The 8,376-nt window shown below is 42.6% G+C and overlaps 1 protein-coding gene across 3 annotated transcripts in view; it reads right to left on the reverse strand.

Annotated features, from left to right (window-relative positions):
- Positions 1–8,130, reverse strand: part of ZNF507 (zinc finger protein 507) — a 40,868-nt gene extending 32,738 nt beyond the window's left edge. The window contains exons 1-2 of one of the 3 annotated variants that reach the window (XM_081510455.1): positions 7,987–8,130; positions 6,468–6,561 (exon numbers count right to left, since the gene is read on the reverse strand). The gene's annotated coding sequence lies outside the window, so the exon portion shown is untranslated. The remainder of the gene's footprint in view (positions 1–6,467; positions 6,562–7,986) is intronic. The other 2 variants (XM_081510457.1, XM_081510456.1) reach the window with 2 other exon arrangements.
- Between the last annotated feature and the right edge of the window lie 246 nt (positions 8,131–8,376).

Below are 8,376 nucleotides of genomic sequence, written 5' to 3' on the forward strand. Positions count from 1 at the left end.
TCTATTATTAAAGGGATACAATCATTCTCAGGGCATGTGGAACCACCTCAAGTATTACGAAACCATTCTGTAAATTCAACACGATTGATGCAATTCTCGGGAGACAATTTCTTGCACCAAGTATAATTGTGATTTATTACCAAGACCATCAACTCCCCCCTGCCCCAGATCTTTGGAACTGTGAAAATATGGGCATGCAACCTTATGTAAAGGGCATAGAGAATTTTGAGAAGTATTATACAAATGAAACTAAATAAAAGCAATGATCCAGTTCCTTCTTTTATTTATTTTCCTGACAATAAACCACAAACTATGCTGTGGTTTTTTTAGAGGTCATATTAGTGGTCAACTATTACTCATACACACACACACTCATATACATACATATGTGTTTTTTTCTGAAAGGGAAAGGGGCAGAGAAGGCAAAAACTGATATCCTAGTTGTGTTTTAGGTCTAAAAAAGCACAGAGGCCTTAAAAGGGGTTATCTGAAGGTTCAAGTAATGTGTTCTGGCCAAGGAAGACATTAAACATGAAATGCTTTATCTTTTAGCCTAAATCTTGAATATTTTCTGGCAGAACTTTCAAGAATTTCCTTTGGCTTAAAGTGAGATTAACTTGTTGACTTGGAACACATTTTTAAGTTTAGGCTTTTTTCCAGCACCAAGTTTTGTTTTTCCACATTTTAGGTGCATTCTGGAATCTTACTCACAACATTCAGTAAATGCCAGCAAAGTTACTAGTAGAACTAGCTACAGGCCAAAGATCATACTAGTCTTAAACCTCAGTACAGGCTCTGAATTCACTTCAGGAGGTGAAGCAAGGCTCCTCTTCCTGCAGGTGGCTGAATCAACTTTTAGGGGTCCATTAGGTGCTGCCAAGATGGTACCTGAATTCCTGTAAGACCTCACCAGTCCTCTGATCAGTTTCAGGCCCTCTTCTCCCCCATCAGCTGACAGCAGTCACGGCTTTCCTGCTCTTATTTTCTACTCTCTGTGGCACACTAACTTTCTATAGCCAGATCCATATCATGCAAAAAGGCAAGCATTTTACTCTCAGCTTCTTTAGTACCACTTCTCCCCTCCGACCTGACACTCTGCCTTGCGCGATGGGCTTTAACTCTCTTCTACCTCTAGCTGCACTCCCAGCAGGGTATGCATTCCACAGCTGTCACAGCAAAGACAGCTATGCCAGCTCCCCAAGGCCACTGGCCGTTGGGTCACTGTCCCCCCCTAAACAATCTGAGGGCTGCTGCTGCTGCTAAATTGCTTCAGTCATGTCCGACTCTGTGCAACCCCGTAGACGGCAGCCCACCAGGCTCCTCCGTCCCTGGGGTTCTCTAGGCAAGAATACTGGAGTGGGAGGGCATTACCTCTCAAAAGACTATTTCCTTTATCTCTCTCTCTCAAGCAGGAAGAACAGAAGTGTTTTTAAATCTCTACAGTCAATATTAAGTCACTAAAGAAGGGGCCAGTGGGGAGAACAATGTGTTTCTTTAGAAAAATCCTTTGTGGCTTCACAGTAAAAATGAAAGTGTTAGTTGCTCAGTCGTGTCCAACTTTTTTGTGATCCCATAGACTGCAGCCCAGCAGGTTCCTCTGTCCATGGGATTCTCTAGGCAAGAATACTGGAATGGGTTGCCATGCCCTCTTCCATGGGCTCTTCCCCACCCAGGACTCGAAACTGAATCTCTTGTCTCTTGCATTGGCAGGTGGGTTCTTTACCACTAGCACCACCTGGGAAGCCCACACTGTCTGAGAATTCCACATTTGTAGGCCAAGGGCAGCTTAAGCTCTTCAAGTGATTACTGATTTCCCTCTAGAGTCATTCACTTAAGGGTTTATTTCTTTCAGTTCAATTGATTAATGCAAATTTCTTAAATAATAGTTACCAGGACTCCTCGAACATTCCATTTCTTACATAAGATTTGGTGCCCTACTACAGATGGAAGGTCTCCTTCCCAAGAAATGAGACAGCTACGTAGGCTGATTGATAATCTGGAGGTTAACAAGTGAATATTTGCTCATAGACTCTGCACACCCACAGGGTTACAAAGGTGACTCATATTATCCTTCTACTATTTAATGACATAACAGGAGGGAGACAGAGCAGTGCAAATTGCTCCCTGAGGATATTTCAGCATGTACCTTAAAAGAAAGTGAAATGAAGAAGAGGAGGAGCTCATTTCATCGCAAGAAAAAGACTAATACAAAAGAATCTGACAAAACATTCCGATTTTAAAGCTGTGTCTGCTCAGGCATTAAGAGCTAATGGAAATTTGCAGCAGATGCTCCAATTTTCCCTGAACATTTATGCAAGTATCTCATTTTAGAGACTGCATACATTTGGGGATAAGTACAGAAATGGCACCTATAAAACAGATACCACAACATAAAATACATCAAGAAACACCTGAAAAACCAGTTTGGGTCCACATGGCAAAGTCGATGCACAAGTCTCATTATAACAAAAGTCTCTGTTAAAAAAAGGTTAGATAAACAGCTCATAATAAAGTATACTAAGAGAGGAAGTTAAGTTGAATATTGGCCAACTCTTAAAATTTTCACAAAAATTTCATTTAGGCCACCAATGTGCATGAGATCACATGTCCTGAGGTAAAATCTGCATAATAAAGGAGATAAAAATAAGGAGTACAAATACAATCCCAGTGGCTCAAGAATGCTGTCAACCTGGATTAAGATAATCCACATACTATCCATGGCCTCTAAGAGATCAAGGTAAATGCAACTTAAAAAAAACATTACCAAGGGTGGGGGAGTAGGGGTGCTCAGAGAGGGTGACAAATCAAGTAAGAACAGCAAATTTTCTAACTGGAATGATGAGTACCTTGGAGTTCATTATATTATTCTTTCTACTTGTGTAAACTTAAAAGAATTTTAAAACTAAAAAGCTAAAAAAAAAAGTTATGTACAAGGCATCAAGCTAGATATCAAGAAAAAAGGAAAAAAGTTTTACTCACACAGTTTAAAACTGAGTTGAGTGGGAAAGACTCACACACTTAGACGTTAAAAGGAATTAACCACTTTTAAATAACCCAGCAGTACCAAGGTGAGAAGGTCCGTTTTCATTCCAATCCCAAAGAAGGGCAATGCCAAAGAATGTTCAAACTACTGTACAACTGTGCTCATTTCACGTGTTAGCAAAGCTATGCTAAAAATCCTTCAAGATAGGCTTCAGCCATAGGTGAACCGAGAACTTCCAAATGTACAAGCTGGGTCGAGAAATTAACCCAGAGGAACAGGAGATCAAACTGCCAACATTCCCTGAATCTGGAGAAAGCAAGGGAATTCCAGAAAAACATCTACTTTTGCCTCATTGATTACAGTAAAGCCTTTAACTGTGTGGATCACAACAAACTGAAAAACTCTTAAAGATGGGAGTACCAGACCACCTTACCTGTCTCCCGAGAAACCTGTATGCAGATCAATAGGCAACATTTAGAACTAGACATGGAATAACTGTTCAAAATTGGGAAAGCAATACAAGACTGTACATTGTCACCCTGCTTATTTAACTTCTATGCAGAGTATATTATGCAAAATACTGGGCTAGATGAATCACAAGCTGGAATTAAGACTGCTGGGAAAATACCAACAACCTCAGATATGCAGATGATAGCACTCTAATGGCAGAAAGTAAAGAGGAATTAAACAGCCTCTTGATGACGGTGAAGAAAGTGACAAAGCTGGCTTGAAACTTAACATTCAAAACACTAAATCATAGTATCCAGTCCCATCACTTCATAGTAAACAGAAGGGGAAAAGTAGAAGCATTGACTGATTTTATTTTCCTGGGCTCCAAAATCACTATGGACAGTGACCACAGCCATGAAGTTAAAAGACGCTTACTCCTTGAAAGGAAAGCTATGACAAACCTAGATAGTGTATTAAAAAGCAAAGACATCACTTTGCTGATAAAGGTCTGTATAGTCAAAGCTATGGTTTTTCCAGTAGTCATGTATGGATGTGAGAGCTGAAGCATAAAGAAAGCTGAGTGCCGAAGAATCGATGCTTTTGAACTGTGGTGTTGGATCCAACCAGTCCATCCTAAAGGAAATCAGTCCTGAATATTCATTAGAAGGACTGGAGCTGGAGCTGAAGCTCCAATACTTTGGCTACCTGATGCAAGGAGCCGGTTCATTAGAAAAGACCCTGATGCTGGGAAAGATTGAAGGCAAAAAGAGAAGGAGGTGGCAGAGGATGAGATGGTTAGCATCACCAACTCAGTGGACATGAATCTGTACAAATTCCAGGAGACAGTGGAGGACAGAGGAGCCTGGCATGCTGCAGTCTATGGGGTCGCAAAGAGTTGGACATGACTTAGTGACTGCACAACAATCACCCAAGGTGAAATAGCTAGAAGGCAACAGCCAATGACCAAATCCTAATGGAAACTGACTCATTTTGATCAGGAAGGGAAACAAAGGCTTTCTTAAGAGGTAAGATGCATACTGCATTCTGAAAGAAGAGCCTTCTGTGGATGTCACCCATCTGCCCCTGTGGGCTCACTGACTGATTCTCCACTCTGCTCTCTATTCCAGGAGGAATTACATCATTAGGCTCCCATGCCCTCTGGTTGAGTTATGCCAATGGGGAGCCATAACAGGAAGTCAGGAGGAGGCAGCAAAGGGAGATCAAGACACTCATTTTCTTGGTTCCCTCCCTCGAGGTCACCTTGAACCAGCTGTGATCCTCAACAGAAGGCCATTCTCTCCAGGCAGGCTGTTCTACAGGACTCTCCTTTCTCCCGATGCTGCTAGCTCCAGATAACTGAATGATTCCTGGGGCTTGACTATATAGGTCCTACATCTTTATAAGTATCTTTTAAAATACACCCTCCCTGAATTGTCCTAATCTGAGTGTGCCTGCCATTTGCTTTCTTGGAATTTGGTGACAAGAAAGCAACCATAACATCAGTAGATTTTCAGAAGAGAGAATAAGCATGATATCTAGAGATTAGAGAAAAGACCAGTATGGCTGAGCAGTAAGGTTTACTAGGATGAGGAAAGACTACAGGCATCAGCAAAACAGGGTGTTTCTCATTTGAAATCTTTAGACATAACATTCAACCAAATATATCAAATTGTTATAAGTAAATAAATGTTGTATCCCAAACCAGAAATGTTCTACAACCTTCTCCACTTTCCTAAACAATAGACTCCCATAGGCAAAAGCTTGTAATTAATGTCTTTCCCAAGAAAAGAGCCAACTTATATCAGCTGTATTTCCTTACAATTTGCTGTTTGGCTTATTTGTACATCTAATTAGTTCCTTTCCCTTATAGCAGTATGGTTATCATAACTAAAATCAAGTTGAACAATTCATGCAGGCCTGGGTGGGATAAAAGCTGTAATTTTCTGTGGAAGAAGACAGTTCAGTATGTTATATAAAGCATCTTTTCTTTCAGACTAAGATTGTTCTTCCAATTAGAAAAAAAATTGTGTTACAGAAGTAATGGTCAATTCCTCATTCTTCCACATTATTGTAATTCTAAAAGAGAAAAATATTTATTTTGCTCCAGCCAAAACGTGACAGGGGGCATAGCTCATGGGTTCCTCACCTAGAGGAACTTCAGTTGTGTGACCTTAGGCAAGTCACTGTTTCTGAGCGTTTTACATTCTGCAGCTGTTAAAACTCTAGAGTTGTGCTGGACAAATTTTCACGTTTCTGGGTTATAAACTGAAAGTTACTTTGAAAATGCTTACATGTTATTTGTAGATTTAACTTATTAATGCCAGCTATAATATACTTGAGTTAAAATCTCCTTAGCTTAATGTAATTATTAACTGACCATCAAGAAAAAACGAGTGTAAATATTAAAGTATGCCTAATATGTCTTAGCTGGCATCTAGCCTGAGAGAATATTCGAAGTTGGCAGCTGCAATTAAGACATAAGGTGAAACTAATGTTAACCAATATTCAGATTTAACATTCACTGAGCACCTATAATGTGCCAAGCAATGTGCTGGAGACTACCAAAATAAGTAAGAGGGAATCTATGCCCTTGAGGTACTCACAGACCAGAGAACAGTGCCAGTACAGATTCTTGTATTACTAATGTACCTGGTAATACTGGCCTCTTTATTTGCAGATGAGGAAACTGAGGCTCACAGATGTAACGTAATAGGTGGTTTAAGAATTAGAATACAAGTCTATCTTATTCTAAATCCATCCTTTCTCAGTTCAGTTCAGTCACTCAGTCGTGTCTGACTCTTTGAGACCCATGGACGGCAGCATGCCAGGCCTCTCAACACAACAATTTTCCTCTTAATTCTCAGTGTGAACAAAAAATGTATAAAGTATAAATACGGAAAAGAGCAATAGCCCCTTACAGCTAGACAGTATCAAACATGTATGTTTGAGCTTCATTAAGTCTTTGGGACAGGTTAACTTGGTGTTACATAATTCTACAAATAAGGGAACACTCAGTGCAGTTTAAGTGACTTACCCAAGGTTACATGGCTGTTAAGTAGCAGAGCCAGTGTCTTTCAAATCAATTCCTGAAATTAATACAGTCCCTTGAATCAATCTTCAAAATCCAGCTGTAGCCAAGAATGAAAATATATAGTATCAAACATTTCTCTTTCTTGGTGAAACCAAGTAGTAATTTTTTTGGGGGGGGGAGGGGGACAGTGAAAAATTACCCAATATTTCATGTCAAAAGAAATTCAGTGGAATGTTCATGGAACCCAATCATGTGATGCAAATTTACATAATTTACCTAATAAGCAGACTTCAGGATTTGTTGGGGGAAAAAAACAGCTCTGGAAATTTCTCCAATAATCGTATATTTCATGTTTTAGCTCAAAATTTATCTAATTGACTCAAAATACTATTGGCTTTACTGATATCACTTTCTAATGAATAAAAAGCAATAAGCTGTACACTGCCATTTTAATCTTAATAAAAAATACAGTCTAAATGGTAGATTCTGCAAACTTCCAACAGTTCTACAACTGAAAGGCAGCAGTCGATTGACCTATGTATATCATCGAAGGCACTTCCCTGCCCCAGTCCTACATTTCTTTGCTATTTCTTATAGTAGCTAGAATTTAAAAGATCAAAGAGTGGTATTCATTTCACCTATAATGCAACTTTATCGACTATGGTTAAGTAAATAGTTCATTGCCAGGGCAGAAAGCACATTTTTGGCTCTCCCCTGAAATTAATTTTAAACGAGTTAGTGGGGTAAAGGAACGCAGGGCCAGACTTTTTCTTTTAATCAATAATGCAACCCATACACTGAGTCACAGCAGAGAAAAAAGTACAGACTGAAAGAAGTGATAAATCCAGTAATTGCCGGATAAGAGAGATGCAGACCGAAAGCAAATTACAGCCCTCTGCGGTAACTAAAAAGATCGCCTGCGGGTTGGGATGGTGGCCTCGGCCTAATTAATCATCCAGGCCTTCCCCACACAAACCTTTCACTCCGGATGCCCCCAGGTCTTAACGGTGGGGAGCTCTTCCCAGTGATTTCAGTGACTGATCATTAGGGAGACCACTTACTTCATCGAAGTGGTTCGAAATGGGTGCAGAGACCAGAACTGCTTTTCTACTAGCTCTCCCTACACCAAGCAGTGGCTGAAGGGCAGGGGCGAAAGGGGTTGAGAAAAGCAATCAAGAGACGCGGGGAGGACACCGTTAGGCGAAGCGGTTTCACCTGTGCAAAGGTGAGGGAAGCGACGGCCGGCGGGCCTGCCTGCGGGCCAGGCTGGTGAGAGTTAAACCGGGAGCGGCAGGTTCCCCCCACCCGCAGCTGCGGGGCAAGCCCGGGGTCTCCACAGTCCTTGCTGTGGACGGGACAGAGGACTGAAAAGGGACACGGAACTTGGGGCATGTGGCGAGCACCGGGAGAGTGTCGACCGGCTGAGCAGGAAGCCGGCGCCGGTAGAGGCCTGAGGGGAAGGACGCACATGGCCGGCGGCGGCGCTAACAGCGGGCGGAGGGACGGCCCCGGGACGCGGTACCTGCGGTCGGGCGGCGGCTGCTGCTTCCGCGAGCCTCCTTTGCCGGCCAGGAGCCGGCCGTGCCCTCGCCCTCGCCCTCGCCCACCTCGCTCACGAATCTTTTCCCTCTTTTAACCCGCTTTCCCCATCCTCATCAGGAGCTCCAAAATGGCGGCGCTGGGGACGGATCACGTGAGTTGCAGGCAGGTCAGGTGACCCGAGTGGCGGGCGGCGGGGGCGGGGCGATGCTCAGGCCCCGCCCACGGGCATCCCGGGTCCTGGGGCTGGGCCGGCGCGAAGGCGATGCCCCTCCCACTCACTGCCATCCCCGGCTCTTGGGTGGGTTTAAGGCGCGAGTTGTCGGGCTACTAAGGTCCCATGGCGAGGCCTTGTCAGCTGTCTTTGGTTCTT

This window comes from Giraffa tippelskirchi, chromosome 7 (genome assembly GCF_054371585.1).
Source record: "Giraffa tippelskirchi isolate mGirTip1 chromosome 7, T2T-mGirTip1v1.2.pri, whole genome shotgun sequence".
Lineage (NCBI taxonomy): Eukaryota > Metazoa > Chordata > Mammalia > Artiodactyla > Giraffidae > Giraffa > Giraffa tippelskirchi.